Here is a 16121-nt window from a genome sequence, read left to right as displayed (position 1 = left end):
TGTAATACCAGAGAAATACCCTGCCATTCAAGTTGCTTTGGAATGCCACACACAGACATCCATGCAGAAGCAAACACACAAGCAGACAACCATAACATTCACAGATGCATGTGCACACACATACACATTGTTTTTCTTACATAAGTACCTGGACATCCATTGCCAAGCCTGTCAGATTGATAGGAGTTACACGCCTCCAACGCATCTATTTTTGATGGCTTTGGCTGCAGTAGCAGTGACAATGGTGTGGTGGGGGTTCTTATTGGCTTGTGTTGCAAATAACGCATACAGAAACACTACTCATTTCTACATTTCAAATTAGTCTCTCGCCTGCATGGCTCAAATGCCTCCAATTGTTAATGCCCTGCTTCCGGTGACAAATATATGATATTTTAAATAAGGGTGGTGATTTATCTTTCATTGTAAGATAGTGTAATGTTTGTGTGTTTTTCAATGAATTGTCATGTGTCTGTGTCTGTGTGTTTGAATTGGAATTTGTCACTTCACAAGCAATTTGGCACCTTAAAATAAAATAAAACAGAAAACAAAATAATGGAGTTTTATTAAGAGAACACAATGCCATCTTTGGGTACTGGAGAAACCTTAAACTACTCAACCTTTTATATCACAGTTTATGATATCTCCAGACCCCTTGATGGCATTAGTTTCCCACGACATAAGGATCAACATTATCTCTATCTCTCTGTCTCTCTATCTCTAATATACTTTAGCTAAATTATGAGCCATTCCATGGACACATGCTTAAAAAGTATTACACATTTTGAGGCCCTTTACACAATCTGAATTTTTAGGATCCCTCCAATTTTGGGTACTGGAGAAACTATAAACGACTCAACCTTTTGTATCACAGTTTATGATGTCTCCACAACCCCTTGATGGCATTACTGTCCCGCGATATAAGGATCAACATTATTTCTCTCTCCCTCTTTTTATCTCTAATATACTTTAGCTACATAAAGAGCCTTTCCATGGCCACATGCTTAAACATTATTACACATTTTAAGGCCCTTTAAGACAATCTGAATTTTTAAGATCCCTTCATCTTCTTTCTCCTCATTAGGTAGTATGGACAAAAGATACCTTTTACGTTTTTAATAGCCAATACTGTAAAACTGATGCTACATTTTAAATAATTGACTAGAACAGCATCACTGCTTTTATATTTAGGATGTGCTTGTATCTGACTAACAAAAATCCCAGATGGTGTATTTTCAGACTTTTTTTTTAAACAAATCTAGCTCTTACAATCTGGCAGTGTTTAATATGGAACAGAGAACTCACCAAATTGCTTTTGGTATAATTTACATGCTATGCTTATCTCTCTCACTGCATCTATGATTTTAATTGTAAATTACATTTTGGGTACATTAACTACATAACTGATCATAATGACACAACTGGCACAAAACCATTTAAAAACACCTTACTATAAAACACTTTTTATTTTAGCCAAAATTGAGCGAGTCTGCAATGTTAATACCATGCCATATAGAAACATAGAAACATAGAAACATAGAATGTGACGGCAGATAAGAACCATTCGGCCCATCTAGTCTGCCCAGTTTTCTAAATACTTTCATTAGTCCCTGGCCTTATCTTATAGTTAGGATAGCCTTATGCCTATCCCACGCATGCTTAAACTCCTTTACTGTGTTAACCTCTACCACTTCAGCTGGAAGGCTATTCCATGCATCCACTACCCTCTCAGTAAAGTAATACTTCCTGATATTATTTTTAAACCTTTGTCCCTCTAATTTAAGACTATGCCCTCTTGTTGTGGTAGTTTTTCTTCTTTTAAATATAGTCTCCTCCTTTACTGTGTTGATTCCCTTTATGTATTTGAATGTTTCTATCATATCCCCCCTGTCTCGTCTTTCCTCCATGCTATACATGTTAAGATCCTTTAACCTTTCCTGGTAAGTTTTATCCTGCAATCCATGAACCAGTTTAGTAGCCCTTCTTTGAACTCTCTCTAAGGTATCAATATCCTTCTGAAGATAGGGTCTCCAGTACTGTGTACAGTACTCCAAGTGAGGTCTCACCAGTGTTCTGTACAATGGCATGAGCACTTCCCTCTTTCTACTGCTAATACCTCTCCCTATACAACCAAGCATTCTGCTAGCATTTCCTGCTGCTCTATTACATTGTCTGCCTACCTTTAAGTCATCAGAAATAATCACCCCTAAATCCCTTTCCTCAGATGTTGAGGTTAGGACTCTATCAAATATTCTGTACTCTGCCCTTGGGTTTTTACGTCCAAGATGCATTATCTTGCACTTATCCACATTAAATGTCAGTTGCCACAACTCTGACCATTTTTCTAGTCTACCTAAATCATTTTCCATTTGGCTTATCCCTCCTGGAACATCAACCCTGTTACATATCTTAGTATCATCCGCAAAAAGACACACCTTACCATCAAGACCTTCTGCAATATCACTAATAAAAATATTAAAGAGAATGGGTCCAAGTACAGATCCCTGAGGTACCCCACTGGTGACAAGCCCAAGCTTCGAATATACTCCATTGACTACAACCCTCTGTTGCCTGTCACTCAGCCACTGCCTTACCCATTCAACAATATTGGAATCCAAACTCAAAGATTGTAGTTTGTTGATAAGCCTTCTATGTGCAACAGTGTCAAAAGCCTTACTGAAATCGAGGTAAGCAATGTCTACTGCACCACCCTGATCTATAATTTTAGTTACCCAATCAAAAAAATCAATAAGATTAGTTTGGCATGATCTCCCTGAAGTAAACCCATGTTGTCTCTGATCTTGAAATCCATGTGTTTTTAGATGTTCAACAATCCTATCCTTTAACATGGTTTCCATCACTTTCCCCACTACTGAAGTTAGGCTTACTGGCCTATAGTTGCCCGACTCCTCCCTATTACCTTTCTTGTGAATGGGCACAACATTCGCTAACTTCCAATCTTCTGGGACTACTCCTGTTATCAATGATTGGTTAAATAAATCTGTTAATGGTTTTGCTAGTACACCACTAAGCTCTTTTAATAGCTTTGGGTGTATTCCATCAGGTCCCATTGACTTATTTGTCTTTACTTTTGACAGTTGAAATAGAACCTCTTCCTCTGTAAACTCACGTGTAATAAATGACTCATTTATCCTTTTTCTTAACTGAGGTCCCTTTCCTTCATTTTCATCTGTAAATACCGAACAAAAATATTCATTGAGGCAGTCAGCTAGACCTTTATCCTCATCTACATACCTTCCTTCTTTTGTTTTTAATCTAACTAATCCTTGTTTTACTTTTCTTTTCTCATTTATGTATCTAAAAAAGGTTTTGTCCCCCTTTTTTACTGACTGTGCTATTTTCTCTTCTGTGTGTGATTTGGAAGCTCTTATAACTTGCTTAGCCTCTTTCTGCCTAATCTTATAGGTCATTCTGTCTTCCTCACTCTGGGTTTTTTTATATATCATAATAAAATATATACCATTTAACATAAATTATATTTAAAGTCAAGAAGTCTTAATATACAGCTTAATTCTCAACTCTAGCACTCATTGGAGGGTTCTATTGTGGGAAAGTTAACAATACTCAGTGTGATACCAAGATGTATAAATTAGCAATCTCCTTATTTTATTTGCAATATTGCAAATGGGATTTCTCCCTCAAGATTAATAGCCCTTTTTTTCTAGAATAGTAAATCAAGGAAAAGACTGACATTCTACAAATGTTTTGTTCTTTTCAGTTGTGACATTTCCATTAAGATAACACACTGAAATAAGTTCCCTTTATTATGGTGTATATAACAATGTTCTCAAATATTCGTACACTGTCACGAATGAACTTTAAGTTGAAAATTAAGGTTAAAGCATTCTCCAGAAAGACTTGGTGGACTGTCGATTGTTTAGAAGTCTTATGCTGAGCTAACAGCAAGTTTACAAAATGTTGGCAAAATAGCCAATCTGAAATAAGGAAATCTTCAAAAATCTGATTTGTTTTAAACTTGATATATATATATGTTTTACATTTTGCAAGTTTGTTTTTAACTCAGTGCAACACACTTTTAAGTAAATAAATCCACTTAGCTACAAGTGAGTGTATATCTTGAGTGATGTGGTGGAGTAAAAACTTGACGGTTTTTACTTCAACTTTGTTTATCACTATGCTCATTTACTGATTCGCAGGTTAAGGATAGTGGTGTAAGTTAAATATAGTAGGCAGTAACCTAGCACATGTATAATGAGCAATTAGAAGCTGATTAGACAGCAAACCTAGAAGACTAATGATGAAGTAATAATTACATCATTATTACAAGTGAACTGAATTCCAATGGATAATAATTCTATGCGGAAAGTGTGGTTTATTTGGAAATAGAGTATTTTTTTAAAATTATTTTGATAATCGCTCGCCAATGCAATTAATGAAGCTAAGGTAAACATATATTTTCAAAAATTTTAGTGATATCACATTGCAATTTGTTTATCGCTGGTAAATACAGAAAAGCAGAATAAAGAAATAAACAAAAGTTTTTAAACTATACAGTTTCTAAAAACTAGCAAAATGATACCTCTAATTTAGGCCAACGTAGGCCGAGTAACATGCATTATTATTTAGCACAAAACTGGTTTATCTGTGTTCATTTTGATTTAAAGTGACGTTGATTTGCATTGCACACATAAGTGAGATTGACAGCATGAAATGATGGTATCTGTTTGTCTATATAGGGTAAATGATGAAATAATGTCTGATCAACATGCCTATAGTCTATGGGATTTTAGATAGATTGACACACTGGGATACATAACAGTGTGGTGTTATCAATATAGATGACCTTCCAATTAATTTTGAGATAATTATAGGCATTTTCTAAAATATTACAGCTCAATTATCATTTCTTTAGCACCTTTAAACAACTGCACCCCCAGTTTAGATTTCTGCTTGAAATTCAGATCAATTTCTGCTGAAATAAATGTGTGTCTCTTTCTGAAATGACCGTGTCATTTATAGGGTATTACACAACATAAGCATCAATAGATCACTAGGAATTAACTGCAGGGGAGTTAGCCTCCTAATTTGTAGACGACTGTTAGCATTGTGGGTGGGATATGATTCTAAGCATTCTAGAGAGACCATTCGTGTTATACAAAGGCATAATAAATGATTCCAATATATATATTATAGTGTAACCTGAAAGCCCAAAAGTTGCTAATTAGAGAACTGCAGACACAATACTATACTGTTTAGAATATAACATTTGATCTGTGTTTCCCCCCACCCCTCGCCAAAATGAAGGCCTGGACACTGCTATTTAGAAATTAACTGAGTCCAAGTTTGTATTATAATATTGTAAAGAGGCAACGGCTTTAACCTCTTTGGTGCCAAACGAGAGAGAATCACAGAGCTGTCTAAGAATTGCAAACCTTAAAGCACCAATCAGTATTACTGCTATTAGTTTCCCATACACAAGTAGTGAATTGATAATCCTAAACATAAAGCAGAAATAAAGAATAGTATAGGAACAGACAGAAAAGCTTCAATCTACTTAATTTCCGTGCATTCAAATGAATATCCTAATCAATAACAAAGAGGCAACAGCATCACCTTTCATTTCCGTTTAGTCATCTTGTATATTAGATATAAAAGCAAAGGTATGGGAAGAAAAGGGGGAAAAAAGCATCACAAATGAAACGACAGCTTATAACAGCATATTTAAGGAATAAATGTGCATACCTTTATTCTACAGAGCCCTGATTGCCACATGTTTGAAACCTTCTTTGCTTCTCTTTACACTGTTCTTTATATCTCCTGTGTTGACTGACTTGGAATTCTGATCCATGGGAAGCCTAAAAAGCTTCATCCGTAGCAAGACTTACTTTTCGTACGCATAAGTAACTTTTTGTATCCTGTCAGAAAAAAATCAAGTGTTGTAAGACAATCTACAAGGTCTTTCCGCAACGTCACCTTATATCAAGTATAGGGCATAAATTGTTAAACCAACAAACTCCAGATGCTTCTTGGTTAAACGTGCCAAAAAAAACAAAAACAAACAGAAAAACCAAAGGTAAAAAGAACAACCCAGTGTTTCTCTAGCTTTTAACAACGATTCTGCCAAATCTGTGCTCACCAGGAAATACGGAAGTTGAAAGCATAACACAAATAGTCCACGTATCCATAGAGAATAAAGATATGTAAAACAAGGTACTCAATACAGAACTGTGACTCTAAAAAATCCAAACACTGCAGCAAGCAGAAAGGGAAGCATTTCACACTCTCAATCAGCAATGCATCATCTTGTTGCTTTCCTCGTAGGTTATCGATAATGTGATTTTTTTTCCCTTCGTCTTGGTTTGTTCCAGCTAGATTATAATGTCCTTGGAATACGTTTGTTTTCCTTTACTCAAGTTCAATCTGCGAAAATCTCTCATTGCTCTCACTCCCTTTCTCTCTTTCCCCACAGAGAAGCAAGGTTTATTTTATTGTTCTCTTCTCTCTGTTTATTTCAGAATAAAATAAATGCTTAAAATACCAAAAAAGGTGACAATCTTGGCCGTCAGAAGAAAGCCATGCTCCGTAGATGCCTGAAACGAAACCATTTATTCCCTGTGTGAAAATGTTTAGATCCTCTGAATTAGGAAGATACAGAATGTGATGCTCTGGTACTAGTCTGCCGTTCTGATTCATCAGGGAGTCTCCTTGGTAACTAGCAGTTCCTCTCTGATGATTCCTATTATATCAGAGCTCTCTCAATTTAAAGGTAAAAGGGAGTCTGAGGAGAAACAAAACCAATATACGTACTGTTTGTATCTATAAATGTGTTTATATACATGTTCAAGCTGCAATGTTTAACTGTGTGTTTAGAGACAGGCAACAAAAAAAATCACACAGAGACACAGCTTTATAGTGAGCTAATTCAAATCTACAAGAATATCGTGAACATAGTTATATATATATTACACGGTGAGAATGAGGTGCATTAAGAAGGTTAATTCAAATAATGTGTTACCCGATGATCTCATACCTTATTCCAATAGAGTAGAGGCAGGATTTTTGTAAACCCAGTGCTGTTATAGTAAACTAGAATGACTGTGCTAAGAGCACATGAATTCTAAAAACATGCACCCAATGTCTTATACATTTTCGTTTTTGCAGAATTTTAAACTTGGGCTTCCTTATTTGCAAAAGGGCTATGCTTTGCCTTGGGGTGCCAGTGCTGTTTTAATTTACCTATAGGGAAGATAGCATGGTGGGAAATTCACACTAATATTATTATTTTTAAAGGTGATATATTTATTTGTTCATGTGATTCTTAGAAATATGTATATTTGATGTGAGCCTTATGTGTTAAAGGTTTCAAATCAACCATTTGAGACTCCTAGTCCTAGTTAGCATGGCTGTTAAAGGTGATTAAAGGGACACTGTAGGCATTGCATTTGCTTCATCTTTTTTAAATGGTTATAGTGTCTGGTGTCCCCCAGTGATGTCCTTTTTTCATCATCAAAATGTTTTTAAGTTTTTAATGTTTTAATGCTAGATGAAAGTCTTCCATACCTCTTCCCTTCTGTGCTGCTTTGGTTAATGAGCTATGTGCCCCAGACGAAGGTGCTATTTTGGTGCCGAAACATTTATTTCACTTATAATTTGAGCACTTTTTGATTCACTAAATTGGTTGCTGATGGGGTAACTCCTTGGGAAAAAAATGAATGGAGGGCACCCCTATTAATAATCACCCTGGTACTGAGAGAAAGGGTGCATGGAACTTGCTGGGACAGACTAACTAAACAACTTTCTAGTCCCTCTTACTTATCCTCATATCTGGAGTATTCGTTAATCTAATAGTAGCAGTTTCTCAAAGTGGTCTCTCTATTGCTATGCCTAATAATCAATTTCTGGATATCAAGTCTTATATAAGGTAGGATTTATTTTAAACGACTTTGGGGGCATATTATCTAAATGGCCGTTGGGGCCTGTTCTATCTCCCTAGTGGAGAAACTGCTATTCTAAATATTATTGTGGTTATACATTGCACACAAGTGGGTTGTTGTTCTATATATTTTTTCATTCCACCATTTCCACCTGGTATATCACCAGAAGAGCGGTCTCTAGCGGTAGTTTTTTCAAACAAGTTTAAACTACATTTTTGTGAGACCTTTTGACTGGCTCTTTGTGGCATCAGGGGATATCCCTGTCTAAGACCCGGGTGAATTGCTCCTTCTGTGCAATGGTTGGTTTATAGGTACCTTATTAAATATAAACCCAGTGTTTAACCTCCACCATGCACCACAGCCTCATGGCTTTTTAATGTGCATATATACTGTCTCTTACCCTAATTAATCTAATTGGTGCATATTCTAATAAAGTTGTTCTACCATTATTTTATTCATTGGAAGGATCTCAATCTTTGGACTCATGATCCCCTTTTGGGCCTATTTGTGTATATTGTAATCTAATTGAATTATTGTGGGTTACCCCCACTTTAAACCTCTCAGGTACAGTTCTTTGGTTCCCTAGTGGCACCGTTTTGTTATTTTATTAGCCTGAGCAGCAATGGGTAGTTGTGATTGTCTGAGAGTGTCAGCTGACTGCTTTTGGTTTATCAGAACACCCATTGCCAGTATGAATGGATATGACTACAAGGAAATATTTATTCTCTGCCTTAGCCACACCTTAGCCACACTTATATGACTGTAGGTGGCCAGTGACTCGTATTAAAGTTAAACTGCTTGAAAAGGGTCTGAATGAACAATGAATTGATGGACAATACCAGGGGACTCCAGGCCGTATAATCAATTCACAGAGACAAAATGGTTATAGTGACTACTTTAAATGGGGATAGGGCATTCACTGTAATTATTGATCATCAACAGTCCAGATGTGAAAACATTACATACCAGAATATCTTACATCACTGATGAGGTATACAACAGGTTAAAATTTATTTTTGAACTCGCAAAGTAATATGCCTTGCATGCCAGTTATATACCACCTTTTATGGTGAGACTAGTTTGCCATTTTTCCTTTGCTAGTTAATACAAGTTACTCAAGAGCTCAACTTGTCATTGATTCTCAATCATTAAATGGACACACCAGACTCATTTAGCATTTCAGCATACTGAAGTGCTTTATGTGTGAACAGTGTGTCCTCTTTTTTTTCATTTTGCATTTTGCAAACATTGACACTTTTATAAAAAAAGGGGTTACACCCCATTGGCTTTCAGGCAGAGAACAGGCCACATTATTCCCTGGTTTGCTTAGACAGTTTAGTTAAACTCAAAAGGCAGCAGCACCTGTCTTGCAAAGAGTTCTCATTGAGTTGCATTGGGGATTCTGTGATTGGACAGTCACATAACATCTTAGTGAGGTCACAACGGCAGGGATTGCAAAGGCTGTAAACAAGAGAACTGCAGTTTCTGCAAGATGTTTTTAGATATAACCTCAATGAAAAAATGCATAATGAAATGCATGCAAGTTTTCATTTAGGATATATCTACTAAATAGTCATGTTTTTTTTTTTTTTTTATTTGGGCAGTGGAATGTCCCTGTTATATCCTGCAGAGCAGGGCATTAACTACTGTCAATTGTTCCTTGAACAGTTGTATTATTCATACATTATTATGCAAATTGATAAGCATGCATTCAAAACGTTTGGTTTTAATAAAACTCAGCATTTTACCATGGGCCCAGTCCACTGATATTTTAATGGGCTTCGGACAGTTTGCTTCAGCAGCACATATACAGTGTTATTTCTAGTTGATCTGTGTAACTCTGTTTACCTTTCATCAACTGATTATGTCTGGTTACAAGAGCACTATGTGCCTGTAAATACAGGATCACTGAGCAAGATCAGAATTTTAAAGCACAAAACATCTGTTTCATGGCAGGATCACTGATTCTTAGTTTTCCTGGAGTTATTCTTTGTAAATGGTGTTTAATAAAGCAAGAACAATGAAAAAAAAAAAGCTCAAGGGAAAACAGAACTCAAGATGAGATTAAATATACAAATATTGCCTATGATATCTCTATTTGCCATTCACTCCCCCGAATAAATAATTGTACAGGTAGGGCCAATGCTGGTACTTTTGGGGTACAGAACAAAAACCCTCTCCATTGCCTACTTCCCTAGTTACAAACAGTGACCACCTAACTCCATAATCAGTAGTATTGAGATACATTGTAAGCACTATCATTTCTAATTTCTGATTGGTTGTTTTTGCATGTTTTAATACATTAATACTACAATACATTAAAAAAACATAATGATAAATTAAAGCATGAGGTGTGTCTTTAAAGGAGGTTTAATGGGGAGAGAGTAGCTGGCCAGAGTAGCAAAAGTGAAAGCATAACTAAGAGAATTTTCCAGTTTGGCTATTTTGACATTAACAGGACACTATAGCCACCAGAACAACTAAAGCTTAATGTAGTTGTTCTGGTGAGTATAACATATCCCTGCAAGCTTTTTGCAGTACACGCTGTCTTTCCAATGCATTTATAAGGGAAAGCATTGTGATTAGCTAAGTTCATCACTTCTAATGATGTCAGCCAAGGAGGCAGATCAGGGACAGAGCCAGCAGCAGCAGACTGGAATAAATGTAAGATTTTACTATATTTAGGGGGGGGGGGGCATATGGGCTAGATAGTGTTTTAAAACTATAGGGTAAGAGTGTCCTGACCCTATGGTGTTCCTTTAAATTTGGAACATACAGTTGTACTCAGTTCGCATACCCTTGGAGAATTGGTAATATATGTACCATTTTTAAAGAAAACATGGGTGAGCAGGCAAAACACATTTCTTTTATTTCTTATGGGATTCATATTCAAATGTAGGTTATAACAGAATGGCACAATCATAAAACAAAACATGGCAACAAAGAAAAAAATGAAATGACCCCTGTTCAAAAGTCTGCATACCCTTAGTTCTTAATACTGTTTATTGCTACATTTAGCATCAATGACAGCATGCAGTCTTTTGTAATAGTTGTCTATGAGGCCCCTAATACTTGCAGGTGGTATGGCTGCCTATTCATCTTGGCAAAATACCTCCAGGTCATACAAAATACCTCCTGGTCATCTTGCATAAACTGCACGTGTGAGATCTCTCCAGCGTGGCTCGATGATATTAAGGTCAGGAGACTGTGATGGCCAGTCATATTATCACTATCCTTCATAAAATATATATTTTTTTGCATGACCAGTCATATTTTCAAAATCAGGGCCAAAATTTCACAATTTCTGCCCGGGTATGGAAACTTATGAGCACAAATGTACTTTGAATACACTTTTTATTCTCACTTTAGTAAATTAACCTGTTAGTGATGGAGAAGCAATAATTGTGGATGCGTGGATTCATGTAGTGATTCGTAGGATGAGCAAAGAATGGGGGATGTGAAATCAGATGGAGATGAAATGGGAGGAGAAAATTGGAATTTAATCAGATTATGGTATATTTATGATATGTTTTACATGGACGTAGGGCATGGAATGGGAGACTGAAATTGGCAAATTGTTATACTGTGTGCAATAAGTTAAAGGGATCAGTGAGATGAAGTATAGATTATGAGATGTTTGGTATAGATTAAAAAAAAGGCAAAGATTTAACCTCACTAATCAGGTCCTACAATTTGCAAGTGCAAAACTGAGACCAGGGTGCTGCTAAGTTCCAGAAACACATTAAAAGTACAGCTGGAATCCAGCACGTGCTGCACAGGCAGATATTAAATATAATCTAGCCAGTCAATAGGTGAGTGTGCAGCACAGTTCTGTTCCCCAGCACCACCTCCCTGCAGTTACCTGTGGTGGCACTACTGACGTATACTGCCTTACGTATAATTAAAAATAAAATCAAGAACATCAATGTTCTTCTAGCAACTCCACCAACTCTAAAAATTGAAGACTAACGGGCCTCATGTCTGGGGCTGTATCCCACAAAGTCCCCCTAGCAATGCATAAGGCTGAGACCTGGTTGAAGGCAGGGCTGTGTCCTTTCTGACAGATGTTACATGGAGCATCAAGAGACAAACTTCCGTCAGAAATGTATGGAAGAGGAGATATAGAGGGAAAGAAGAAGAAAGAAGAAGAATGGGGTAAGTGATGTGGGAATTCATGGAGAGAGTAGAAGACTTTATGAACATAACAAAGCAATAAATCTCACAGCACAATGTGGTGAATATCAATAATGTTGTGTACATGACAGAGCCCCATAGCAATACAATTCCAAGCACCATATTGTGTATATGAATGCATCACAGAGCTCCACAACAATTAAATGTGTGATGTGTAGAAGTCTTGCAATAAAACAATATGAGGTGTTTATCTCACAGTAATGTTCAACGCACAGATATGAGTATAGGTTAAAACTGGCACCACATGCCAAACAGTGAATGTTTCACTAATAGACAAACATAGCAAACCTTTGCTAATAGACATAAATTGTTTGATGAAAATGCATGATTCATATTTGTAATTTAGTTCCTGACATAAATCAGTCCGCACTTTCTTTATCACAGTACACAATCTTTTTTTGTATTCTCTGTAGATGTTATTTAAAGATAGCTGCATTATATTTACCATGTAGATCATGTAGCGGAAAACAAACAAAAAACTACAAAGCTTAAGTACACCTGCATGTCATTGTAAAATGGTGCTCAACCCAGGTCTGTGGATTTCATGCATATTGTATATTTCATTCACTTTGATATTATCAAACACTTTTGAACCCAAACATACAAGGCAGGATTTACATGCATTAGTTTAATTGTGCTATGCACAAAGTTCTGTTGGCTGAATTCAATTAAAATAAATGTATTTAACCATGAAGGGTACGTTAATGCTTTTGTTTACTAGTTTTGAGGCATTTACTCAGTTTTTTTTAATGGTATTCATTTTACCAACTTCGGAAGGGGGAAGAAGATGATCTACAGTCAATAATACTACAACTGGAGCGCTTGTCACCACTTGACTATCTCACATGAATTGCCAAATTAAATCTTTCACTGGTCGGCTAACATTTTGTACACAATACTTTCATTAAATTGTATATCATTCTCTGTTGGCTTTCTTCAAAATAAACATTTTTGAGTGAGCACTGCATGTTATGCATAATGGATCCATCAGATTTTTAGTTCAATTTTATTCATGTGCAACACCTGATGTGTCGCTGTTATTACATCATATTCTTTTATGTGACAATATGCGTGACATACTTGAAAACAAGAGAAATCGCAATGTATCCTTCCTAGTAAAAAACTTTTTAAATAACTAAATAATATTGCGACTAGGCATGTCAGTGTAAAAATGTGCCGATTGAATAAATTGTGAGGCGAGAGAGGTAAATATTTCTGCAAATGAACATGAAATTACGAGATTTTGTTTAAGCCATTATAGAGCATTTGAATCACCTGACATATACACTGGGGGATTTGTCATATGTGCTGGTAGTACTTTTTGCTGGTAGTACTCTAAGCATCATAACTACTACAGCCTGCTGCACTGGTTATGATGCTAGGAGTACCCTGGCTCCGTTCCCAAGTAACGGGACAAACGCTTTTGACGATCGCATAGGCAATTCATTCCTTGAGAGTGTCAGCTCATTGCTTCCAGCCATACAAATAGGCACACAATTGACATTAACCAACTCTTCAGTTTTTATAAAGTAAAGTTTATTACAAAAATCATAGACTGCTTGTACCTGGCACGATCAATATGTACCTATTAGAGTACAGGAAGTACAGGAAGTTTTATAAACTATTACAAATAATATTAGGTTTTATTATCTAGAAGTCTATAATGTACAGCAATATATTCTACCATTGGCTGACTAGGCCTGGCATAGGGCACAGGGTAAAAGAGATGAGAGTAGGCTCTGGTGTTTTTTTTAATATTATAATTTTATATCGGAAGAGTGAGTCCTTCACTGACCTTAGTGCTCTGATCTCTTTAGATCTCTTTGCCTTCTTTAGTAATTTGAACAGGGTCCATACAGCTATTATTACGCTGCCCGGCACTCAGTAACAGCAGTTGACTGCAAATTAACCTTGTATTATATATTACACCTATGCAGAATCTTTCACACACATTAAATATATATGTGAAAGATTCTGCATGGGTGTAATATATAATACAAGGTTAATTATTTGCAGTCAACTGCTGTAACTGAGTGCCAGGAAGCGTAATAATAGCTGCATGGAACCTTTTCAAATACATATATTTTTATCCATAAGGGGTATGTGCAGGTATGATAAAGATTATGGGGGGACATATAGACTTGACTTGGGCTTGGTCAGCCTGAACCTAAATACTCCACTGATAATGTTGTCTTTTGTATTTCTAGATTTTTAGAATACAATTAATTATTTATAGAATTAATAATTATGCTGTAAAAGGGGAATCATTATGTTTCCATCTATACACGGGGGAAGTTTTGTAAAAAAAAAAAATATTCTAACAAATCTACATTATCAGTAATATATTTACAAAATGAGCAGCCTCAAGTACCCATACATAATAACTAAAAAAATGAATACATTACATCTATCCCCAGTGGATCATAAACCAGTCTAGCTGCCTTGCGGCTGCAGTTACTGTTTTCCATTATGATTCTGAGATATAGTGTATAAGCACTGAAGGAAACAATGGAGCACCTGGTAGTTGTTACAAAGAGTATTTATATAATATCTAAATTGTATCAACAGCTATTATTTGTGAATTTTTTTTTTTTTGGTATTATTTGACCCTTCAAGAATCAAATGGTGCACTTTGTAGTAATATCATTCTGGTTCCTGTTCCCATTACTATCTTGTTTAGTTTAGGTAACTTTGTATTATCCTGCATTAATGAACTACTTGCATATGAGCTTATTGATAGATAATTGGCAAAGAAAATATTATACAGTTGTAAGGTACCAAACAACAAATAAAATCTATACAAAATGAAAAACAAAACATGAACACAAGCATGTTTTAAAACATAAAAAAGCATTATAATGACTACTTGAATGTAGAGTATTACACACATTTCTCGAGAGCATGAAGAATCGCTCACACATCTAAAATCCTATGAATTATCAACCAGAGGAGGACAGAGAAAACAAAATAAACTCTTTAATGTCATTGGAGGTCATTTGATAGTGCAAAAAGACAAAAGACAGGAAGAGCTACATTTTCTTACATATTAAACCATCGCGGATAGAAATATACTTTTACCCTGTAAATGGACTTTATTTAAATTTTTTTAAACACAACATTGATTGAATATTAGAAATTAAATATTCAAAATACAAACATCACACTAAAAAATTAAAGAAAACAAACTAACAAAAAAAAAAATAGAAATAATGACAACTACATAAAAATAAAAATAAAACAGCATCAATAACAATACAATTTAAAATTGCAAAACGTTTTGGTTTACAACACATATGTTCCTTGTCACTGTCTGTAAAGAAAAATCGAAACACAAACATTTTTTGTCTTCTTCACTTTGTTCTCTGCTCATTTGTTTGCTGTTTTCAAAGATGGGAAATAAACAGTAGTTTCAACTACAACATTTAGTGTAGTAAATTACCTTATAGATTCAATACTTTTCCTTTTTGTTTTTAGCTCAATTATCAATTTAAGACTCTATTGTCCTTGTGTGCCCACTAATGGTTCACTATGCAGCTATCTGAAGCTTGTGAAACTGACTGACCTCTACTTAATAGCACTTTGAGCTTCTGAGCTTCTTTTAATACTGATCAATAATTAATAAATAGGTGTCACAGTTTTGATGCTATGTAGCATTATATTAATATAAACCAGAGCAGTATTACTCTCTGATCTGTTTCCTTTGAATCTAGTGTCTCAGTGCATAAAATGAGAGCAAGAGAGGAAAACAGTCTGTGTGCCAGCATGCATTGATTGTCCTGGTTGGGTGAATAAAGTACCTTTAGCATGCCTGAGTTACTGGGCTCTCTGTTTCTGTGTGATTAGAGGTCCTACTTAACACTGAAGTGGCACTGGGCAATGATGACATTTTATCCTGCTATAAAATCAAAGGGAAAATATATTTTTCCATATCTTACCATTTTATAGTAATTTGTTTACTGTCAGGTGAATTTCAATTTTATGACCACAGTGCCACAGTGCCACACTAAAACTGTA

At 35.6% G+C, this 16121-nt stretch overlaps 1 protein-coding gene across 1 annotated transcript in view; it reads right to left on the bottom strand.

Moving 5' to 3' along the window:
- Positions 1-16121, bottom strand: part of KCNMB2 (potassium calcium-activated channel subfamily M regulatory beta subunit 2) — a 547710-nt gene that overhangs the window by 290182 nt on the left and 241407 nt on the right. Inside the window, exon 2 of the mRNA XM_063441048.1 lies at positions 5722-5894. The gene's annotated coding sequence lies outside the window, so the exon portion shown is untranslated. The remainder of the gene's footprint in view (positions 1-5721; positions 5895-16121) is intronic.

The sequence above is a fragment of the Pelobates fuscus genome, chromosome 2 (genome assembly GCF_036172605.1).
Source record: "Pelobates fuscus isolate aPelFus1 chromosome 2, aPelFus1.pri, whole genome shotgun sequence".
NCBI lineage: Eukaryota > Metazoa > Chordata > Amphibia > Anura > Pelobatidae > Pelobates > Pelobates fuscus.
The sequence above is the reverse complement of the archived record's forward strand: the minus strand, read 5'-3'. Positions and strand labels throughout refer to the sequence as shown.